The sequence below is a fragment of the Sinohyriopsis cumingii genome, chromosome 14 (genome assembly GCF_028554795.1).
Source record: "Sinohyriopsis cumingii isolate HCF-2022 chromosome 14, ASM2855479v2, whole genome shotgun sequence".
NCBI classification, from domain to species: domain Eukaryota; kingdom Metazoa; phylum Mollusca; class Bivalvia; order Unionida; family Unionidae; genus Sinohyriopsis; species Sinohyriopsis cumingii.
Genome location: NC_142974.1, coordinates 109,754,986 through 109,778,479, shown reverse-complemented (window position 1 = coordinate 109,778,479; position 23,494 = coordinate 109,754,986).

Below are 23,494 nucleotides of genomic sequence, written 5' to 3'. Positions count from 1 at the left end.
TCTCTCTCTCTCATCGTCTCTATCTCTCTTCGTCTCCCTCGTGCGCGCACCTCTCTCTCTCTCTCTCTCTTCCTATCTTATCCATCCCTCGTCTCTCAGCACCCGTCAATCTTTCTCACTCTCTTTTGCTCGCAACATCCTCCGTCGCGTATCTCGTATATTGTTTCTCTTGTTTTTTCTCCCGCTATCTGTTGTCTCTCTAGAGCGATTGTCTATTGCATATATCTTTGGTATCTCTCCTGTTGTCGTCCTCTTGTCAGTCTCTCGCGTCTCACTTATCTGTGTCTCTCTCGCTGATCTTTTCTATGTCTCTCATCACTATCTCGCGTCTCTCCCACTCCCATTTCGCCCTCGAGTGTTTCTCTTGTATCTCTTTCCCTCGCATTTCTACCTCTTTCTCGCTTCTCATTATCTACGTTTCTCTTGCTTCTCTCTTTCACGTATCTCGTCTCGCGCCTCCCTCATATCTCGTTTATTTCGTTCGTCTTTATATTCTGTGGTCAATGACTCTCTGCTCTGATCCCTCTCTCTCTCTCTCTCTCTCGTCGATCTTAAGACTCACTCTTCTCTCTGGCCTCTTTATTCCTCGTCACTAGTCTCTCTTGTCTCTGGTCTCTTTGGTCTCTGTCGCTCTCATCTCTCTCTCTATCCATTGTCTGTCTGTCTCTATATTTGTTTTTGTCGGTCTATCTCTTCTATTTGTTTTCTCTCGTCTACTACTCTGGTTGCCTGTCTTCTCTGTCTCCGTTTTCTAGTCTCTTGCTCGCATTTCTCTTTCGTTCATCATTCATTTCTCGTCTCCGTCTTCTCATGTGTCTCTCTCGTATCTCTCGCTCTCTGTAGTCGTTCTCGTTCGCTTTCGTATTTCGGTCGCTTTCATCTCTCTCAACCACTTACTCTCGTATCACTCTCTTTCTTTCTTTCGTCCTACTCTCCCATTACCTCTCTCTCCCTCAGTATCCTCTCTCTCGGTCTCGTCTTTCGTGCTCTCACACGCTGTCGCTCTCGTCTTTCTTTTGCTGTTTCTCGTCCCGTGCTATCTTTCTCTCGTCTTTCTTGGTCGTTCTCATCTCTCACCTATCTAGTCAGATTCGAACGCTCTCGTATTTCGTTCATTGTAATCTCTCTCAATTGATCTCGTGTCTTTCACTCATCGCCGTCCCAATCTCGCCCTTGTTCTCGTTCCCCCTCTCTAGCTCCTTTGCTCGACTATCTCTCGTTTCTGTTTTTCTCTTGTACTCTCTGGTCTCTCTCGCTCGCTCTCGTCTCTTTCGCTCGCTCTCGTATCGATCATTCGATCTTATTTGTTTCTCTTGTACACTGACGGTTCTCTAGCACGCTCTAGTCTCTGTCTCTCTCGCTCCCTCTCGTCTTTGTCTCTTTCGCTTGCTCTCATCTGTATCTCCCTATTGCCTCGTCTTATTTCTCTCTGGCTTTCGTTTCACTTGCTCTTCGTCATTCTCGTTCGCTCTTGTCTTTGTCTCTCACCCGATCTCGTCTCTGTCTTCTCTCTCTCTCACTCTCTCTCTCTCTTACTGGCTCTAGTGTCTATCTCGTATGTCGTCCCTCGTATCTCCTTCCCTCGCTCTCATCCCTCTCTCTCTCTCTCTCTCTCTCTCTCTCTCTCTCTCTCTCTCTCTGCATACCCATACGCTTCTGGTCCTTTTCAAGCGATTGTATGTCTTGGATCTGCGATAGATATCATCTTTAGATAACTTCGTCAGATTCCCAGACAATCGAGGAAACAACTCAACCTTGTCAAATCTGAAATTGAAAACAGACATTTGTAACTATTGTACTATTTCGTATGCAGGTGTACTGAAGAGTAAGTACAATGTCTTTTATAACTGTGATATGAATATGAACAACTCAGATCATAAACCTTTTTCCTAAATAAGGCACTGTTCAATAAGATCAGGAGGGTATTGAAGATCAATAACATTACCCGTAAATACGACTGTTGAATTGACAATCAGTCATAATGGATTTTTAATACTACACTGTATACCAATACTCGTCATTAATCCGATTTTCAATACTACACTGTATACCAATACTCACCATTAAACCGATTTTCAATACTATACTGTATACCAATACACACCATTAACCCGATTTTTAATACATAATGTATGCCAATAATCACCATTAATCCGATTTTCAATACTACACTGTATACCAATACTCACCATTAATCCGATTTTCAATACTACACTATATACCAATACTCACCATTAATCCGATTTTCAATACTACACTGTATACCAATACTCACCATTAAACCGATTTTCAATACTATACTGTATACCAATAATCACCATTAACCCGATTTTTAATACATAATGTATGCCAATAATCACCATTTATCCGATTTTCATTGCTATACTGTATGCCAATACTCATCATTAATTTATGATACTGATTATCTCTGCTTTATCGTAATCGTCGATATAAAGATACTCATTTTGGAAACAATAAATAAATAAATAAGAAACGCAAAGGAACAACTTCTGTTCTCATGTGCCTTTTTATTCTCTTCTAGGTCTGCAATAGCTGGAAGCTTGCGTGAAATCCTGTAATTACGTTGTAACATTATTGAATTTAAATTAATGCACAGAGTAGGTTTGGATAGCATTTTGTAAATGGAAACTTGTCCATCTTCCTTTTACAAAATTAAATATTACCAACAGCCAGTATTTTATATAACTTTTTGTAAGAGCTTCCTCTTCCTCTTCTTCTTCTTATTATTATCTTCACCTTTTGTCACTTATCTCTTGCTTTTACATATTTACATACATTTGGAAGGATCTACCTTGCTAATATTCTCTTGCAATTTTGAATCTTTGCTTTTATAAATTAACTGTGAATTAGCACTACATTCATATATTTATATTTATCCTATTATTATCTTATATTATTATACTATTATTATATTATATATTAGTATTATATTTAACTAATAACCGTGGATTAGTACTACATTTATATATATATATATATATATATATATATATATATATATATATATATATATATATATATATATTCTACTATTATTATATTATATTATTATACTATTATTATATATTATGTTAGCATTATATTTAACCAAATTAACTGTGAATTAGCACTACATTTAAATATTTATATATTATACTACTTTTATATTATATTATATTATATTATATTATATTATATTATATTATATTATATTATATTATATTATATTATATTATGCTATTATTATATTTTATTATTATATGTTAGAATTATATTCTTTTAACTTAACTGTGAATTAGCACTATATAACAAGTATTGTGCTGACGTGTCATATACACACCATACATCGATGCATAAATTTCCCAAAGTCATATCGGGGCCCAGAGAGACCGATTGATCTAAAGATCTCATCGTTACGGATCACTGCCATCTCACCTCTGTCTGTCTGGATTCCAGTCTTGGGTTCGGCCAATGTGGGTATGTGAGAAAGCTTGCCAATAGCTTCTCGTGGGTCTGTGTTTCTTTGTTAGGTTTTCCCGGGTTCTTCCTCCACTATTTATACTGGCCGCCATGTATAGCCTATATTGTGCTGAAAAATGGCCTTAAACTATATAACAACTACAACAACAACAACAACAACAACGAAAGTTATGTCTTTATTTCCACATACCCCTCCTATTATAGTAAGCATGTATGTCTATGCCAGTTTCTTTCTCAATATTGTCAGTAGAATGGATACAAACTTTGTAACACACAATTCTTTCCCGGCAGCCCTTTCAAATATTCAGTACTAAAACTGTGTCCTTTTATGTGCTATATTCAATAATATCAGCAACAGATAATCAGAGCTGATGAGACACGTCTGTTGGCTGTGACTGACTCATAGGAAATGACAACTGTAACTGGGGACGTCGCCTTTAACAACGTCATGACGTTGGATGTTAATTACGTTATTCATACCCATCTGAACGTAATGTTTACCGTTACCGGTATTGTTCCTTCTGTAACTTGTACTTGAGAAGACATTTAACTCAGTTGTTCGGGGTTTTTATTCTTAATGATTATGTTTATAATTTCTATCACTAATACTTAACACTGTTATCAGTAGTTTTTATTCTTAATGATTATGTTTAGAATTTCTATCACTAATACTTAGCACAGTTATCAGTAGTTTTTATTCTTAATGATTATGTTTAGAATTTCTATCACTAATACTTAACACTGTTATCAGTAGTTTTTATTCTTAATGATTATGTTTAGAATTTCTATCACTAATACTTAACACGGTTATCAGTAGTTTTTATTCTTAATGATTATGTTTACAATTTCGATCACTAATACTTAGCACAGTTATCAGTAGTTTTTATTCTTAATGATTATGTTTAGAATTCCTGTCACTAATACTTAACACAGTTATCAGTAGTTTTTATTCTTAATGATTATGTTTATAATTTCTATCACTAATACTTAACACTGTTATCAGTAGTTTTTATTCTTAATGATTATGTTTACAATTTCGATCACTAATACTTAGCACAGTTATCAGTAGTTTTTATTCTTAATGATTATGTTTAGAAATAATATCAATAATACTTAACACAGTTATCAGTAGTTTTTATTCTTAATGATTATGTTTAGAATTTCTATCACTAATACTTAGCACAGTTATCAGTAGTTTTTATTCTTAATGATTATGTTTAGAATTCCTGTCACTAATACTTAACACAGTTATCAGTAGTTTTTATTCTTAATGATTATGTTTAGAATTTCTATCACTAATACTTAACACAGTTATCAGTAGTTTTTATTCCTAACGTTTATGTTTAGAATTTCTATCACTAATACTTAACACAGTTATCAGTAGTTTTTATTCTTAATGATTATGTTTAGAATTTCTATCACTAATACTTAACACAGTTATCAGTAGTTTTTATTCTTAATGATTATGACATAAAGAAGATGATATACAAACAGAAATTAACTTAGAATGGATATTAAAATTACTTCAGTAAGAATAACAACAATAACCTCGGCAATATAAGACACTTAACAAGGAAATAAAACAACAACCACTGCCACAACCATCAACGTTATTAGTAGTATTACAACTGCCAATAGCATTATCATCATCGTCATTAACAGCAGCAGTATCATTGCCACCACTACAATATAATAGGGGGCCCCAAGTGGCCAAGTGGCCTAAAGCACTCACCGTTACGGATCACTGCCATCTCACCTCTGTCTGCATGGGTTCGAGTTTCGTATTCGGCTAATGTTCTTCCTTCACCATTTACACTGGCCGTCATGTATAGCCTATCTTGTGCTGAAAATGGGGTTAAACCATACAGCAACAACAATAACATTACAACAGGAGTAATAATAATAGTAAAATAATGATAATAATAATAACAACAACAATATTTCATACTTAATTGGAGAATATCAGGGACTAGCTTTATATTCCATTAAACACAAAGCGAAATAGACCGCTTAGGTGGCCTGAATGGTTAGAACGTCCGCCTCGGATGCGGGAGGTCGTAGGTTTGAATCCCGGTCGAGTCATAGTAAATGCTTATACAAATGATTCCATCAGCTGCCTTTTTCGGCGATTAGCGTTAAAAAGTGGTCGGTCCGATGTCAGGATAATTTGACTGGGTGTGACATGATGTTACATGTCTCTGGCATGATGCATCAAAGCTAGACATAAAATGCCACATGTTAGACGTCGTTGTGATATGACTGAAAATTTGGTAAAGATCGGTCAAAAATCAAAGGCACGCACACACGCATATATATATATATATATATATATATATATATATATATGTGTGTGTGTGTGTATGTGTATGTCTGTGTGCGTGTGTGTGTGTTTATTGGACTGGACTACATTCCAGGAAATGTAGAATTCTAAAACCCATCTTGTGTTTCATTCTGGATGGAACAGGTAGCCGGCCGGGGGTGGGTGGGGTGGGGGGGTGGGGGTGGGGTAGAGAGCAGTGAATGCGTGCTCAGTTCTTTGCACCCTAAGGCTGTGGTTGCTACCTCTACCTGCTAATCAAGGGAGAGAACTGACACGCGTTTCCGGTTAAAGATGAGATGGTGGATGTTATAATGAAGCTGTATTCCCACGAAGCGAAGATGAGTACCATAACGTTCTTGACTCATTCCCCATTAAGATATATAAATGAAACCTCTCCCTCATGACTCCCTCCCTGATCCACATGTTGTGGGATTTTCAGGAAAAATTTTCTCTATATCGTATCAAATTCTCATCAATACTGTATGGTTGCAAACAAATTCAAACGGTTTCCTTTGGGCTGGCTATGATGACATAGTTTTCCTTGAAATTATCCAATCAACGTACCCTCTCTGTACTAAAATAGTAAAATGGTGGCACTCGGCCCGACAGAAGCGCCCCCTAGTTACGTTGTTATCGTAATATCTGCCATGTGTTAAAGTGGATCGATATATATTGTACAAACCACAAATTATATACTCGCTATGATTATTATTTGCCCAGTTTTAATACATATTATACGCAGCGGATTTTGAGATGAATTAGCTGAAAGATTGTTTTAAAGTATTTGTAATAACAGCCGACATATTTAACAGCGAATCGGCTTGATTTCCACAATTTCAGGCTTGTTTTTCATGCTGGGATACTCTGTACAAAACTGAATCAAAATTAGTCCTGTGGGTTTGGAGAAGTTTTAAATATGAATTGTAGAAGAACGTACGATGCACGGCGGATGCAGATTGATACCGTAGACCCATTTAAGTAAACGATCGTCATGACAAAGCTTCTTTTTGTATGTAAAAAAAATATCTGAGTACGAAATGTAAAGTGCAAATAATTCAGCAAATGCACTGCTTATAAAATAAACATTATCGCTAACATTGACTAGGTCCTTACATTATGTGATGTGATGTTTGGAAGTTCTGTATATAATCAAATGGTTCCTGGACATTGCAAAAATTCAACAATAAAACATTAAGGTTTTCGATGGTTATCACGTCAGCTATAGTCATATAGTTTACAGAGGTACTGATTGTGTTCAGGTGTTTAATAAATGCTTGAGTACAGAGGTACTGACTGCATTCTTGTGTTAAATAAATGCTTGAGTACAGAGGTACTGATTACGTTAAGGTGTTTAATAAAACCTTGAGCAGCATCGCAAAGTTAGAGGACATCCTTTCTTAATAGGCAAGCACAGAATAACTTTTCATAACGAATGCAGATTTGATTTTTGGATTCCAAAATTATCTCCCACTATTCATTCAAAACATGCCCGTTCATGAGAGCTACTTACTTATCATGATACTTATAATGAATGGTCCAGATGAAACATTACAATCATAACAATGATAACAATATTTAGGACCAGAACTGGATCCATTGTGAATGAAATAGGCAAAGATTATCAGAGCTAAAAGAAGATACGTCACCTGTCTGTAAATGATACTCAAAACATTATAACGGTAACCTGGGACATCACCGACATATGCGAATCTTAAGTCAGTCATGTCAAAAATAGTGCGAATATAAATAAATTATTTCACAACACTATATTGTAGTTTTATTGAATCAAATAGAGTTCATTAAATGATAATGCCACTTGGTGAAATGATTATAGGTAATGTTTGTATAACTGGTCTGAACAATTTTATGTCATTTTCTGACAATTTTGGTCCTGGCGGAGATAATCACTTGTTGACTGTATGCTAGCCATTGTTAGAGGAGTTAATTGCCCCTGGACTGACATGTGTTCTATTCTGAGAAGGATAGTTAAAATAAACAATGAATAGTAGGATTAATATAGATCCAGTCTCTCGATAGAAGATGAATTCATCTTGCGGTCCTGGCTCACTGGTGAGTATACATAATTGACTCATATTTGTTGTGAGCAGCAAGAAACAAATAATTTTGTATTGGTTGGATGATTATTTTGTGCACATGTCCACTTTCAATGTCAGTAGTGAAACGAAACTGAACTCTTGCAAACAATTAGCGTAGAACAACCCGATGGTCAGTTGATGGTTCGTTTTACGACATTCGCAGAGTACATAACACTGAGATTTGTATTTTTCGTATCTCATCTATTAAAATTATAGTGGATGTTTGTTGTTTGCTTGTTTTAATTGGTTTCCCTTCCACACCTTCTCAGATTTAAATCAGAATTTTGGAGTCGATTAATCTATACATTGTCGAAAATGAAAACTCTTACCTATGTTGAAAGTCTTTAAATTAACACTTTGAATAAAATAATAGAAAGAACGTTTACATAGATGAATAAACCTCTAAACACGAGTCAAAATAGTCTTATTTGGAAGCATTTTGATGAATGACCATACCAATCAGTTAATTATTATCCAAAAATAAAAGAAACAGCCATTTTCCCTTTGAACTGTAATGGAGAGCACCTAAAGATCGAATTCGATGTGTTCATGTTGTAACGTGTAAGTGCAATGGCATGAACAATTACACTGTTTTCGAGGTGAAGAGACGAGAGCGAGCGAGAGTGACGAGAACGAGAGCGAGGCGAGAGAGAGAGAGAGAGAGAGAGAGAGAGAGAGAGAGAGATGAAAGCGAACGCGAAAGATGAGAGACAAGAACGGGATACTAGAGTGAGCAAATCACATACGTACGAGCGATCGAGAGACAAGAGCAAGTATGGGACGAGGTAGGAGATACGATAGCGAGTTAGCGAGAAAGGTGATCGAGGGAGAGTCAAGAACGAGAGAGAGAGAGAGAGAGAGAGAGAGAGAGAGAGAGAGCGAAAGGGAGAAAAGACAAGAGCGAGCAAGACAAACAGAAACAAGAGGAGACCGAACGACAGAGACAGACAAAAGAGAGTGGCGTTAGATGCAAGAGCGAGCGAGATGGGAAAGTGCGAGCGAGAGTCTAGTGCGAGCGAAACAAAGACGAGCGAGCGATTAAGAAAGATGAGAGCGAGCGAGGGATGCAAGAGCGACTGAGAATGACAGAGACGAGAGTGAGAAAGAGAGACAGAGACAAGAGCGTGCGAGAAAAAGAAAAGAGGCAATATTGAGCGAGATAAAGACAGCGGACGAGGGCGAAGGGAGTGAATAGCGAGAGACAGAAGCGAGAGAGAGAACGAGAAATGCGAAATAGATGAAGAGACGCAGGGGAAATAAACACACGATAGCGAGAGTATAGACAGATAGAGAGTAACACGGAGGAGACGCGCGTGAGATAGAAATGAGAGTGATTACCGAAATTAATAAAAGTGAGACTAGAGAAAAGACGCAAGCGAGATACGAGATGTAAGAGAGAGGCGAGAGAAAGAGACCCGAGTAAAAGAGAATGGAAGCGGAAGTGAAAGACGAGAGAGTGAATGAGAGATAGAGAAGCGAGAGAGACCAGAGAGACGCATAGAAAAGTGAGACACCAGAGAGGGCGCGCTAGTGTTTGATTAAATAGTGGATAGAGGCTGGAGAGATGCCAAGGAGATGGGCAAGAGAAAAACACTCGATAGAGACGACAGAGAACGAGACGAAAGACAAGAGAGAGACGAGATAGGAGAGACATGAGGGAGATAGTCGCGAGTCAAAGAGAGAAAGAAGGACTCGTGGGAGAGAGAGACAAGGGATAGAGAAGTGTACGAGAGAGATAGGCAGACGACGAGACAGTATAGAGAGACAAACTAATATCATGCAGGAAAGATAGTGTTAGAAACATATAGACGAGAGAGATATGAAAGAAAGATACGTGAACGAGATTCATGATAGATAGACAGACAGAGAAAGACTATAAAGACGAAGATAGATACATATGATATAAGTGATCAAAGATATGCTAAGGGGAGAGAGACTCGAGTGTGACGCGAGACGATAGAGAGAGAAATGAGACAGAGGCGAGCAAGACTAGAAAAGATAAACGCGGGATAGAGAGACAGACGAGAGAGAGAGAGAGAGAGAAAGAGAGAGAGAGAGAGAGAGAGAGAAGGCGAGACGAGGGAGGCTAAAAATGAGAAACCCGACGTAAGATGCGATACAGAGAGAAAAAGAGATGAGAGAGAGGAGAGGCGCTAGGGAGTAATATGTTGTAATGCATATTTACATATATGTGAAATGTTATATCATCCTCAAGTTCTATTACAGTTCGTTATCTTTGTTTAGCTGTACCTTTTTGATTGGCACTACCTAACCAGTATTGTGCTGACCTGTCATACGTACCCTATACATAGATACATACTTTTCACAACGTTATCTCCTAACTTCGAAGCATCCCTAATTTTACAGACAGATCTGTTCGCTGTGAATAACATAGAAAATGGTAACTGTAACTGGAACGTCGTCTTTAGCAACGTCATGACGTTGCGTGCTTATGACATTTATAATGCCCGTAGTAGCGTAATGTTTAGAGTTACTGTTCCTTGAATCATTAGTACAATGTAAAACATTCAACAGTCAGATATGGTTTTATTCTTAATGACTTTGTTTAGAATTTATATCACTAGTACTTAATATAGTTATCCGTAGATTTTATTCTTAATGACGATGTTTAGGATTTATATCACTAATATTTAACATAGTTATCGTAGATTTTATTCTTCATGACGTTGTTTAGAATTTATATCAGTAGTACTTAACATAGTTATCGTAGATTTTATTCTTAATGACGTTGTTTAGAATTTATGTCACTAGTACTTAACATAGTTATCGTAGATTTTATTCTTAATGGCGTTGTTTAGAATTTATATCAGTAGTACTTAACATATTTATCGTAGATTTGATTCTTAATGACGTTGTTTAGAATTTATATCACTAGTACTTAACATAGTTATCGTAGATTTTATTCTTAATGACGTTGTTTAGAATTTATATCAGTAGTACTTAACATAGTTATCCGTAGATTTTATTCTTAATGACGTTGTTTAGAATTTATATCACTAGTACTTAACATAGTTATCGTAGATTTTATTCTTAATGGCGTTGTTTAGAATTTATATCAGTAGTACTTAACATAGTTATCGTAGATTTGATTCTTAATGACGTTGTTTAGAATTTATATCACTAGTACTTAACATAGTTATCGTAGATTTGATTCTTAATGACGTTGTTTAGAATTTATATCAGTAGTACTTAACATAGTTATCCGTAGATTTTATTCTTAATGACGTTGTTTAGAATTTATATCACTAGTACTTAACATATTTATCGTAGATTTTATTCTTAATGACGTTGTTTAGAATTTATATCAGTAGTACTTAACATAGTTATCGTAGATTTGATTCTTAATGACGTTGTTTAGAATTTATATCAGTAGTACTTAACATAGTTATCCGTAGATTTTATTCTTAATGACGTTGTTTAGAATTTATATCACTAGTACTTAACATAGTTATCGTAGATTTTATTCTTAATGACGTTGTTTAGAATTTATATCACTAGTGCTTAACATAGTTATCGTAGATTTTATTCTTAATTACGATGTTTCGATTTTTTTTAATCACTAACACTTTATACAATTATACGCAGTTTTAGGTCCTAATGAGTATGGCATAAAGAAAAAGAAATAAAACCGGAAACTCGTCGAGAATGGTTATTAACAGTAGTTCAATAAGAACTAGAACAATAAGAATAACTTCGTTAATATAAAAATCAAACCACGCCTGGGTGCATCGAGCACTTGATCGATATACACATACTTTTTTCGCTTGCAGCTTCTGTAAGAGATAACTGTCCATAGTGGGTGGGGGACGAGTTTACTCTACAGAGGAACGAAGTCCTTTGTAAGCTCTCTACCAAGAGAATCTGGAAGGAGGATCCCACCGAGGTGAATATTGTCAAATTTTATTTTCAATATTGTATTCTGCACTCTTGTATGCCAAGGGACAACTAGCAACATTATGGTGTCAGTGGTGGTGATCTTAATAGTAGTTGTTGTAGTTGTGGGGTTTTTCTTTTGGGGGGGTGTGATTTTATATTTACCTGCTTTTATTGCCAATTCGACGTTTCGTCTCAGATATGACGTTGGTTTCATGTTTACCCACTTTTATTACCTCTTCCACCTTTCGTATTGGATATGACGTTGGTGAAAGCGTGTGATCATTGTCTTCCTATCAATTGGAATGTATAATTAAAACACATACCTTTACATTTTTAAAATGGCTGGTGTAATTGAATAGGCATGTATAATTAAAACGCATACTTTACATTTTTAAATTGGAATCTATAATACAAACACATACCATTACATTTTAAAATTGCAAAAAAAAAAAATAAATACATACCGTTACATTTTAAAATCTAAATATATAATTAAAACACACATCGTTACATTGTTAAATTGCAATGAGTACTTAAAGCACATACCGTTACATTTTAAAGTTGAAACTATATATTTAAAACATACCGTTACATTTTAAAATTGCGTTGAATAATTAAAACGCCGTTACATCTTTAGGTCAATGTACAAAATGTGTACGGGAACCAAATATTGAAGGTCACCAGCAATACTCTATCATTTTTTTTGCAACAGATTTGCATTACGTGATTATAAGCAGTTATAAGAATTTAATCACTCGAAATAGAAGTATACAACGCTGTTACTTCCCTTAGGTACGATTTCCCACCTATAGAGGACGCCAACTGGAAATGACGTATGTTTATCTCGACAAGACGAAGTATATGCTTCTAGAAATATAACACTATACGCATTGGATATGGATTATTTAGATGAACTATTGAAAACTAGCTTTTTAGCTCAGCCTTATATCGCTGTGCCAGCACGACGCACTGTACTGTTTTACATTAAAAACTTTCCCATTGTTTCAATTTATTTTCAAAATCCCTGTTAACACAGGTAAAAAGGAATCAATGTTGGCATACCTATGCCGGCCGACTTTGTAAAACAAAAGTCGGCACACTTAAAAGAATCAAAGGAACCAAAGTTAGCTTCGTTATGTAAGCTGACTTCATACAAAATATCGGCACATTTACATGAATCTAAAGTCAGTTTCCTGGTTTGGCTTGCTTTGTAATCAAATAACCTTTGTATCTGATATCCTGTCGGTACATTTCAACAATGAGTGTAGTGCTCGCTGCCAGTTGTGTCTATTCATCACCCGGGCTTATATTTGTTTGCCATATATAATCGTAATTGATATAAACTGGCATTGATGACTGCATGTTAAATAGTATACACAGCAATAACTTGCTTTAAAAAGAACAGATGCTAGCGAACAGATTATCATTTGCATTCACAGTTAATGTAGTTTCAAGTAATGATTTTTATATGCGAGATACAGTGGTATAGTTAACCTGAATACAATAAAATATTGGTCCTGTTGTACTTTATAATGTATCATGCGTGAATGGCAAGTGTCTTCAAGCAATCATGTGATATTACCGTCTCTTTTGCGATTTTGTTATCTGACATAAGCGATACACCCTACAATAAGGATAAATACGCCAGCCGGCATCAGCTACATATACGTATTTTCTTTAATACATTTTGCATGTTCAAAACAGAGCGAATAAATGATAACAATGCTAGATTATTTTCTTTCAGTTTATTTTCAAAAAAGTGTTTTGTTTATCTATTTTCTTGTACTGTGCAGTGGAGGGAGGGGATACACATTCAACACCAAATTATTTCGTAAATTCGTTTCTTGGGACATATACCTTGATGAAAAATGTCTCACCATAATGACTGATTTTACAGACTTGTACACCTGTTAATGATGAACGTCCCAGAGTAATACCTCACATTTAAAAAATAAATCCTTTTGAGTTCATATTGGTTATAATAATGCTAAATAAAGAATTTGATCAAAGTCTACACTCTGCACTTTGAAGAACTATCATGATTATTTTGAATATTAATATTTGATATCTGCAGTAACATAACTGTACTTTGGTCTTTATTTGATCTATTTTACTTACTCTCTTTCTATCCCTCTTCTCCTATGTACCATTGGGCTTTCTACGGGATTTAGGAAGTCAAAATTTCTCGTGTGGCTGAAGTAAATTTTTTCTTTTTATGTTTGATTGTCTCTGAGAAAATTGTAGGCAGTGTTGTCTTTAACAAATTCAATTTCATTTTGTACACCAATTGATTTCATCACCGAAGGAGGGTGTACAAAACAACTGTCCTCAAAATGGCGTATGCACAAGCGGGATGTTGCTGTTGGCATAAATGGTACAAATTTCCCGTCCCTTATTATATTCGATCCCACAACTTCAATCCACTTTTTTCTTCTTCTTGCAAACAGAGTCTTTCGGAAAAAGAAAGAACCATTTTATCCCATTATGACTCTTTTGCTTGCATCCATATGCAACACAGAGCACCCTATTTGCTGTAAACAAGCACGATCGTAAGGTATATTACATAGACAATTACGTAAGGAAATTAAACACTTGAATGGCTAGGTTGAATAGAAGGGGAAAAATGTATGTCATACCCGGTTTTGGCACGCAGAAACTACCGCTTGTTTGCGGAGATTGACGAATAACTTTTTTATTTAAAAAGTGGCCTTTTATGTCTAATTTAACATTGTTTTGGTGTGCATACATAACAAATGCGTCTTCTTATGAATATAATAATATCAAAAGTTTGTAAAATATATGTGGCTAGTGACCTTTTAAAAAAAAAATCGCATATTTATGTCTGTTTGAATTTTATTTCTGTGGCGAATATAAGAAAACGGATATAGAAATAAAAGCATCGTGCCTGGTGTTTTGTTACAAGACCAATTATATGAATTTTTCTTCTCCAGAAAAATAAATTGCAATGTAAATTTGCATATTTAATGGTATATGTGTTGCTTGTTGTAATGAACCGGAGGGCAAAAGTTTACAGAAATCATAGCATGTGGGCCAAATGTATTACTTGAGAGTTTTATATTTTGTATATTGGAATTGGCTTCAAAGATATTTAAAATTCTTTGTATAGCAGGGCTATTGCAGAAGGGCATAGTCAGGTGGGATACAACGTGCACATCAAGACGTTGTGAAGAAACCTGGACCGAGGAGGAAAGAAATTCAAGCGATAGGCATGTTGACCAATTAGGGATGAGAGAAGCTAAATCTTCCGGTGGGAGGAGCTTATCCTTTTGGGCGGGAAAATGCGTAATTCATATTCGTTAACGCAGAGAAACGTTCATGCGCGGTTAGTTCTCAACGGGTAGAGACGTCTTGTTAGAAGCAGAGTGGGAAGCCTATGTTGAGCAGGGAATTTTAGCTATTACCCACCCCGAAACTTAACTCGTAAAAGGATGATTTGAACTGGATAAAACAAGCTTCTAAAGGAAGCTGCCATGGTGCTCTTGAGAGACGGCACCGAGAGATTAACAGGGTGTATGCAGTGACGAGATCGGACAAATCATAAGGAATGAGTAGGGAGGAGGACTGAAAAGCGGAAGGCGAAGAAAGACGAGTAAACTCGCAGGGTGATCACAAGAAGCACAACTAGAAGGAGAAAGAGGAAGGAAGATGGAAGAGAAATTATAGCAGATGATTAATGGGGTCAACGTACTGAACAGATACTCTTTCACAACATGACATTATACCGCTCCGGTGGCCTAGTGGTTAGAACGTCCTCCTCGGAATCAGGAGGTCGTGGGTTCGAACCCCGGCCGACTCATACCAAAGACTTACAAAAATGGTACTAACAGCTTCCTCGCTTGACGCTCATTATGAAGAGGTTAGTGTTAGGACTGATGTCAGGATAATGTGACTGGGTGGGACATCATGCTACATGTCTGCGGGATGATGCCCCAGTGCTAGAGATCACAATAAATTGTCACACTGCATACATCGTAGCGATATGACTGAAAAAGTGTTAAATCTTAATCACAAACACACACACACACACACACGCACACACACACACACACAAGCACACACACACACACACGATAGAACATGAACTTTCCTGTGATGCATTAAAGTGTGAAGTGACATTTGGTTAACCTGACCATTTATCGTGTCAAGATAGTATTGAACTGAAAGTTTAAGTTCGGGTTATTATTGAAATCCAAAAATTGAAGACTTGTATTAATGGAATTATTTGAATTGATTTTACATTGCATACAAATGTTAGATGTTCAATCTATGTGTCTAGAATGTCGACATTGCTGACTGGGAGCTCGGGAGTCGTTGAATTATAATATCCACGTTCTGCAGTATTATCTATAATACCGTAGCGGATCTGCAGTATTAAATGTAGTACCGTAGTGGACTTGTGACACTTATTAGTTTGAACAGGTACTATATATATATATATATATATATATATATATATATATATATATATATATATATATATATAGATGTGTGTGTGTGTGTGTGTGATTTGAATGTGATGTGATTTGGATTTTTAACGTAGCTTTAACAATTTTTCAGTCATATCGCTACGATGTCTGCAATGTGGCAGTTTATAGTGATGTCTAGCACTGGGGCATCATGCCGAGGACATGTAGCATGATGTCCCACCCAGTCACATTATCCTGACACCGGGCCGACCAGTCCTAACACTAACCAAGCGAGGCAGCTGTTAGTACCGTTTTTGTAAGTCTTTGGTATGACTCGGCCGGGGATCGAACCCACGACCTCCCGCATCCGAGGCGGACGCTCTAATCACTAGGCCACCGGATATATATATATATATATATATATATATATATATATATATATATATATATATATATATATATATATATATATTAAAACATATCATGGCATTTAAAGTGTTGATGTAAAGCAATTTGATACACTAAAACTTGTGATCCCCCATGCCTCAATAATATGCATATATAAACATTTTTACTAATAGATCAATGATGAATTTCCACACATTAATCATTAGTGACGTATGAAAATAATGATCCTCGTTTTCTAAATGAATTTCTAAATGAATTTATTATGGTACACATTTTCATCACAATCCTTTCTGATTTCTGTTATTCCTCCCGTCTCATGCATAACAGACAAATTACGCAGAAATGTGGAGTGAAAGAGAAAATAAATGTGGGCTTAATAAAAACCTTGAAATAGAAATTACACCAAGTAACCTAGAAGAATATGTTTATTCGTAACTATACCTGTGCAGTTTCCTAGCGACTTAACTACCGTGTTTATCAATGATACAAAGTTGCAACCGTGTTGATATTATGCAATAATTCCAATATTATAAATTGACTGCGTCTTCTACGTTTTGACTGGATGTAAACGGTCACGTGATACTGATCTGGAATTTTTTTAGACATCGATACATTCTGCGGACTACTTTTGGTTCCCTGTTACCAAATCATTTGATGTGAAGTTGTATATATATCAACGCCTTACACCCTAATAATAATAACAGCAAGCTCCCACCCACCCATTCCCGTGATTTCCGATAAAAACAAGACAAGCCACAGCTTAAAATCGACCTATTAGAAGTTAAAACAATGTAATTGCACAGACCATCCCGCACTCCAACACCCACCCCTTTTGCCAAAGAATGCATCTGGCAGGTTTTAGAAGTCAATCTTCGGAAATTATTGCATTTCACCCCGACAACATGTTACAGCAGCGGTTATTAAAGGTCAAGGTCGTATGTCAACCAAGGGATGTAACTAAAAATGGACACAATTTTGCTTTTGAAAGATTTTGCTATAACAACACGTGCCATACGCAAACGTAATTTTGAGAAAAACAGGAATATTTCTAGTTAAACCGCAGCAACCATTTTTTTTATATATATTAAAATATTGATCATAATAGTATATCGCTGGCATGACGCGCTATGACATTCTACCGCGTATCACTATAAAGAATCGATGAATCTAGGCTAGCGAAGATAGGAGTAGCATATAGGGTCACCCTAGCGTCAAGGGGAATTAGCATTACAGAACCCCTTGGGTCACTCTAGCGTCAAGGGAAATTTAACATGGGGAAAAATCGTGGGTCACTCTAGCGTCAAGGGGAATTGAACATGGGGAAAAAGTCTTGGGTCACTCTAGCGTCAAGAGAAATTGAACATGGGAAATAGAGTTTGGGTCTGTCTAGGGACAAGGGGAACTTAACATGGTTTTTTTTGTTTTTTTAAAAAAAAAAAAAAAAAGAAAGGGTAGGCAATTGAAAGTCTATCTCTTTTCGAGAAATGTGGGTGGCCCTGAAAAGGGCCTTTGGTTTTCTTCTTTTAATTTCTTCTATTTCTCCACCAGCTTCTTATTTTCTGTCCTACACTTTTTCTCTTCTTTTCTTTCTTTTCTTCCTTCTTTTTTTCTTCTTTCTTCTTCTCCTCCTCTTCTTTCTTCCTCTTCTCATTTTCTTCTTCTTTTTCAATTTTTTCTTTCCATGCTCTCATCCTTATCCTTTCCTCTTCATCCTCCTTCTCCTCCTTTATTTTTTTCAACAGATCACTGATCATTTCCTTTACTTTTCGTAAGTTGTTAATCTCCATCTTCACTCGATGTGGGCTATAAGAATAGTGATCCTCGTTTAAGTTAACTAACATTTGCTCCATCATACCCAAATTGTCCAGGACGTCTTGCAATGTTTTCATTTTATCAAGCTGGTTCGAAGCCATCTTCTTTTTTATTCTTTGCAGAATGGTGTGAATGACGAACATTGTGGGTTCTTATAGTTAAAGTGCGGACGTGAAGGAAAGCATCCCCCTAAGACACAACATTTATATTACCTAGATCATTACTTAAAACGCGCGAACATGAAGGAAAACATCCTTACTTTTCTCATTTCATATTATCTACTATCCACATATATTAATCAGCAATAAACAAACCCCTAATCAACTATCCACACACGCAAAGCATTAAAATGAAACCCTAATCTACTATCCACACACGCAAAGCATTAAAATTAAACCCAAATCTACTATTCACACAAACGTACGTGAGCGCTTACAAATAAACACACACACACACACACACAAGAAAAAAGAGTCAGTGTTTATATTCACACTACTCTACATACACACATTGGCAAATCGATTACTATTTCTTTTCTAGAGTATTGGGTAGCCCTGAAAAGGGCTGTTTGTTTTTTGAACTCCATGACACCTGGTTAATGATGGCACCTTCCAGGCCTGGCACCACACACACATCTTCTTCCCCAGTCTCCTTTCACTCTTTTGGGGGGGAGAGCAGAGGTGGGATAAGTGGCTTCAGAATCCCAATCTTCTGTCTCTGGGATTCGGAAATTTCCTCTCTCCTTTTCTTCCTCTTCTTTGTTTCTTCTCTTCTCCTCTTCTTTGTTTCTTCTCTCCTCCTCTTTCATTCTTCCCTCTTCTACTATGGCCTCTGCAGCCAGCTCATTCACTATACGCCTGGCATATTCCAGGTGTATATGAAGTTCAAGCAGTTTTGCTAGTCTGGTGTTCATTCTCTTGATCAATCAACAATGGTAGCTAGACTGCCGAGCGATTTTCAATTTATAGTGAAAGCGCGGACGTGAAGGAAAACATCCCCTAAAACAAAATTGATATTACCTAGATCATGACCAAACAACGCGCGGACTTAAAAGAAACACTCACTGACTTTTTTATACTACCCATCACTATTCTAAAAAATTTCATTAAATCAATAATATGCTATCCACAAACGCAAAGCAGTCAAATCAAACCCAAATATTTACTATCCACAAACGCAAAGCAGTCAAATCAAACCCAAATATCTACTATCCACCCACGTCAAACAGCAAAAACATCATGATAATCTACTATTCACACAAACTTACTTGAGCCCTTACAATCACTCGCACATATTAACCTATACAATCACACCAGAAATAAATGAGTGTTTATATTCACACTACTCTACATACACACATTGGCAAATCGATTGCTATTTCTTGTCTAGAGATTGGAGTAGCCCTGAAAAGGGCTGTTTTTTTTTTGTTGCTTGCGTCAAGTTGAAGCTAGGGCCATCTTTTAGTTTCTAAGAATGCGACGTCCTCTGAGGATAGACTTTCTGACGATAGGTCTGCTTCTTCGGAAAGAGAAGAAGAACTCTTTGGTGTCGATACGACAATCGACAAAGCCTCTGTCAGGTTCAGGTTGTTGCTGCTGCTGCTGCTGCTGTTGTTGTTGCTGTTGCTGCTGTCTCTGAAGTCTGTACTTCTCTGTCCATTCTTCTTTCTCCCTGGTCACTTCTTCTCTGAAGAGCTCTTCTATTAGGTCTTCAGTGACTTTTAACATTCTCACATTCTCTATCTCTTCAGCTTTCGGTATCAGACTGTGTCTGACTCTATGCAAATTCACGTAGGCTTCGTTTAGCTTAGCTAGTTTGGAGCACATCTTCGTAGGAGGATGGGTCGACAATGGATGGTTTGACTGGAAATTACCCCGAGCAGCAGAGAGGGTGAACAGACCACTTAAGGGAATGGTCACCCTTGTGTTTAGACCAAAAACAACAGTGACCCTTCATAGATGTCACTACCACGTCTACAATTATTGTTTGTCCCAAACAGAATTGTAGACGAACCCCAGTGGGTGGAATTTCACCCCGTCTCCTCATTGGCAGATTCCGCTTCCATCGAGTTTGAAATCAAAGGACAGCCCGAAGATTACATCGATCTGAATAGCAGTTACTTGTACTTGAAAGTCAAAATTCTAGATAAGGGAGGAAATACTATAGTAGACGAGAAAGTAGCTCCCGTCAACAATTTCATGCATTCCTTGTTCAGCTCAGTGGATTTGTACTTGAACAACAAACTAGTCAGTAGCAGCATGGATACTTACCCTTACCGTGCCTACCTGGAAAATCTCTTGACGTACGGAATAGACGCCAAGAACACCCATCTCAATGCCTGCGTGTTATGGGAACCTGACGATGCGGGCGAGTTTAACGAAACTGAACCTGATTCAAGCAAAACACCACACAATGCGGGATTTGTAGAACGAAGAGACAAAATATTAAATGGACAGAGTCTAGAACTGATGGATCGTTTGCATTTGGACATGTGGCTGCAAGAGAAATATTTGCTGAACGGTGTAAATGTTCGCTTCAGACTGAATCGTATCAGTACCGCTTTCCATTTGTTGGCTGATAGTGCTGGCGTCAATCCCAAAAGCAAAATCGCGGAGGCCAAACTCTACGTACGACGCGTGGAAGTGTTACCTAAAGTGGGAAACGACATAAGTCAGACCTTGAGCAGAACGACCGCCAAGTATCCCATACGACGCGTGGAAGTGAAAACGTTCACCATTCCCGCTAGCCATCATTCCATAATCGAAGATCATCTGTTTCAAGGACAGTTACCCAAGCGTTTAATCCTTGGTATGGTCGAGTATTCAGCCTTCAACGGAGCCTTCACTGAAAATCCTTTTTACTTTCAACACTTCGACGTTAAGAAAATCGAAGTCAGTCGCGATGGCAAGACCTTGTGTACCAGACCTTTCGAATCTGACTTTACCAAGAAGAATTACTTGAGATCGTACTTGTCCTTGTACGAAGCCACCGGACAGTTAGGAACCAACACCAGTCACGGCATTACGTACGAAGATTACGCAGGAGGCTATGCTTTGTGGGCGTTCGATTTCACTCCTGACCAAGGCAGCGACTAGGGACATTTCCATCCTATAAAATCTGGCCAGATTCGTGTGGAACTTCAGTTTGCAAATCCTCTGCCAGAGACAGTGAACGTCATCCTGTATGCAGAATTTGATAATACCATAGAAATCAACAGTTTGAGAGAAGTCATTCTAGATTATTAGAAGCTATGGAAGACTGTTATCCCTCTTTACCTAGCGGATAAACTTTAGACATGGAATGTGAGGAGACTGTGGAAGAAGTTATCATAATGAAGTCCCGATGGCCAGAACAAGAAGCGCATTTAGTCTCCTGTTTTGCCAAACACTTGGTCGAAAAAATGACGGAATTGATCAAAAAAGATTGCAATGGATGCCAAAACGATCATCCCAGTCAAATTCAACATGATAAATGCCTGATGCTGAGTCAAGAAGAAAAATTGGACGAGTATCTGGACGAAGCTTGGAGTCTCATCTCGGACGAAGTCGAGTTGCATCAGTGGTATAAAGACTTGCGTGAACATTCTTGTCCACCATTAACCACTCAAGAGATTCATCGTATCGAAGCTCTCCTGAATCAAAGCGGGGAGACGAAACGAAGAAACGGTTATTTGTCAGACATTTTCAAGCAAAAAGTCAAGATCAAATTGATGACTTATTATTACCTGTGAAGAAGAAAAAAACCACACAAAAATTGGATACCTGGGAACTTTATTACCCTTTGAACCACACTTCGTATACGGCTTCTTGGAATCCTGTCGTCTGTGCTAAAGATGAACTTCCTCATCGCAAACCTCAAGACCATCTAGCTTACGTGATCAACACGGACGACGGTCATCTCCCAGGAACCCACTGGGTAGCCGTCTACTTTCCTCAAGAAGGATGTGTGGAATATTTCGATTCGTATGGATTGCCTCCTTTGGAAGACGATATCATTAACTTTAAGAGAAGAAATGCTCAGACCATCCGATTCAATAATGTGAAATTACAAGGCACAGATTCCTTGGTGTCTGGACAATATTGCGTGTATTTTCTGCATCATCGCAGCCTGGGCTATTCCTTAGAACATTTAGTGACTCATTTTGATCCTCGTTCTTCTTCTAGAAACGATGTGAAAGTAGATCGATGGTTTTGTGACCATTATGCTTATCTTTTGTCTCAAGCTAGGAAACGTAGTGTCCATCAATGGCCTAATGACTTCCAACAGTGGAAATCACAATTTCATTCACAACGTTGTCAGCCTTGTCAAAAATAATGTGTTAGTTGAGAAAAAATGTTTGTGATTTGAAAAAATGCTTGTTGTTATATTGTTGCATTATTGCTAAAAATGTTATAGTTGTTTGTTAGTGTTAAGTGATTTTGAATAAAAAGTGTTGTGTTTTGAAAAAAATGCCTTTGTTTTTTGTTTGGCTATAAGAATTTTGATTCATGCTCTTTTACTTCTTACTAACCCTCTCATGACACTCATTAAACGTTCCGGCTCGAAAACCGTGGAGGGATGTTTTCCTTCAGGTCCGCGCTTTGACTTTAAGAACCGGGGCGCAGCAGAGAGGGTGAACAGACCACTTAAGGGAATGGTCACCCTTGTGTTTAGACCAAGAAAAAAACAGTGACCCTTCATAGAGGTCAATACCACGTCTACGATTATTGTTTGTCCCAAACAGAATTGTAGACGAACCCTCTCTGCTGCTATCAATCTTGGGAATCATCATCTGAATCATGGGAATCTTCATCTGAATCATGGGAATCTTTTGTTTTGTTCTTCAAGTAATATTCAAGTTCTGATGATGGTTTTTCTATTTTTGGATTTATGTTCTTTCTTTTTCTGTAATAGTTCATCAAACTTCTGTATCGATCTCCAAATCTGATATAATCCTCTGACGCCGTTGTTACATCAAACACATCTTCGTGAACCAGCATGAGGATTTTTCTTTAAAATATAATTATGATTTTACAATATTCTCCACGGCACCTTTTGTTGCATTTATTTGTTGT